Genomic DNA, 2,682 nt, shown 5'->3' on the forward strand with positions numbered 1-2,682 from the left:
TCACCAGGAAGCAGACCAGGGGCCGCCACTCCGTGCTCAGGTGTTACCCACTAGGGGGTTCCCCACACCTCGTTTCCTATGCAAATTAATCTCAGCTGACTCGGCCTGTGGGAGAGAGAAAATGGGTTCCAACCGGGTCCAGTTATGTGCAGAACCAGAGAGACCACGAGTAAAACGAGAAGCCCATTTTCCTCTCCTCTCCTCAGTTATTTGTAATATTTTGGAAATGTGTACCTTTTGAGGGCATGCAGAGCCTCCTCTAGCTTCCTCTCCTCCCAGCAAACTACCCTGGGAATTAAATGTTGAGGAGCCCCCAGCCTCGCTTGTCAGAGCACTGGCATCCCTCTGCCTCAGGTGCTTGAAACACAGCAAGAGTGACTGACCAGCTAATTTATAACATGTCTCCACTGTGTGGGTTAGCACTTCCGGTCACACTCCTTGGAAGGAGCTGAGCTGGTTCCCCTGAAGCTTTGTTTCCTGCTCTAAGAAGAGGCCAGCACTGTTGAAAATTCAGGGTAGAAAAAGGGTGTCTAAAAGTCAGCTTTGATGTGTTTTTTCAAAGCATTCTACGAAGAATCAGAAAATTTGATGTTGTTATTAACTCCAACAGCCTGACATTTGCCCTGGCTTCCTTCTGCAATTTCTACGCCTGAGGCTAAAAATCATTCTGAGGTGTTCTCTCAAGCTAGCCTCATAGACCTCTGGTATCCCTGAAATCAGCAGTGACTACCAAGAGTACATACCCTTTTTTTCAATACATCCTCATTCTTCAGAGAGTTTAATTACATTTTCTCAAAGTTAATAAGTTCCATTTCTGGGGGGTTTTAATCTATTCTCAGTTCAGAAATGCCTTTCCTCAAGAGACTGAACAATCATTAATGAGACTCTCCATGTTATGAAGTGTGATTCATAGTCCAAAACTCAGATATAGGATAAATATTTGTTTTCTATCATTTGGTTTATTCTCTGACTCTAGGCCCAGATCCTGTGATAATGACAGAAAGTATGATCACCATACTTCCTGGGTGTCCAGCTGGGCTTGTGCCCCAGCTCCGAGACATCCAGGACTCATGCGAAGGTCTCTAATCTCAGTGGGTCAAAGGCTTCCCCTGAGATGCCTATCATCTCTGTGTGCCTAATCCTTCAAGTTCCCACTGCTTTGAATTGAATCCATCACACACTTGGAGCAAGACAATGCTTCACAGGGCCCAGGAACTCTGTACAGCTGCTTCCCTCCGGCATCTCTGCCTCCTTGCCAACGGCTAACGGGCTGCACCAATGTCTTCTGCAAAACCACAGCATCTTTCTCATTGTTTCTCTATAGACTGAGGAGGCTTTTTTCCCTTCTGTCTGGAAGAAAGCCCAACTCTCTACCTCCAAAACTACCGAGTTTATCCAAATATCCTTTTTCAAACTCACATATCCTCTGCTCTTGATATTTCTTTAAGAAACACTTCACTTAATCTCATCAGTGGGCTTAAGATTTAAAATAATAACAACCCATTATTCCACAGGCATAACAGGCAGAAGGAAAATTCTGGGTCTGCTTATCTTGTTAAATAAGAGGAAGGTAAATCAAAACAAAAACAAAAAACAGAGAAGATGATAAATCAATTTAAAAATAAAATTTCGCCACAGCGTTTTAGTGGAGCATTATAAGAGTGTATCTTCTTGTTGTTTGAACATTGATCGATGAGAGGAAAGGGGCTGATATTCAGAGTTTTGCAAGAATCGAGACACAAAGGGGTGACAGTGCAGCACCAACACCTCAGAGCATCTCACTGAACTGGAGAAGAAAGACATTTAACTTATCTTCAGATCAAAACCAGACTTTCTCCATCACTCCGTCTGGTGGCAAACACACGTGTGCAGAGAAAGGGCGCCCAGTTCGTGGCTGTGCCAAGAGCAGCCGCATCGCAGACAGCTTACGTGCTGGGGCAGACGGGAGACCAAGCTAGACTAATTCCGGGATGCAAACGAGACACTTCGTCCTGAATACCTTCACACATAGTGGGAGTAGAGTAGACTGCAGAGCGCTTAACTCCTTGAATATTAGGTGAAAGATTATAGTCATTTCTCATTAGGCCTTAAGTTAAAAGTGACTTTGATTAGACTGTAGGTCCCATGATATATAGGTCACGTTATTGGACAGAGGAACTTAAACTAGTCTAGATGCAGAGCATCACATTTGTCTTTCAGGAACAACAGAAAAGGTCTACGAAATGATGAAAACCTAGGACAGTAGTTAACAAAAACAATAGGTTGGTCTAATTCAGAGACAGTTGCGAGATGTTAACTTACTGCACATAGGACATTAGAAGAGGAAGAAATTGGAGCGAATTTCTATGAAACTGAATATATGATGATGCCATTAACTAATATGGGAAATATAAGAAGAAGATGAGGAAGAGCAAATTTTCCAGAGAAGAAAATAAATTTCATGTGGGACCTATGTATTTATATTTCCTGCCTAATATCCTGCTAAAAAGATAAATGGGCTTTTAGGCACTCAATCACTAAGAAGCTCAATAGAGAGTAGTAGAAAATGAGATGAGAAGAAAGAAAATGTCATTGGTGAACAAATGGGGTATTAAGCTAGCACGTGATATCATCAAGAGAAAAACATGCTCTATCAAAGGAATACCCAAGATGAAACTGTAGAAGGGAAGACCATTCAAAGAA

The sequence above is a fragment of the Pteropus vampyrus genome, unplaced genomic scaffold (assembly GCF_000151845.1).
Source record: "Pteropus vampyrus isolate Shadow unplaced genomic scaffold, Pvam_2.0 Scaffold278, whole genome shotgun sequence".
Lineage (NCBI taxonomy): Eukaryota > Metazoa > Chordata > Mammalia > Chiroptera > Pteropodidae > Pteropus > Pteropus vampyrus.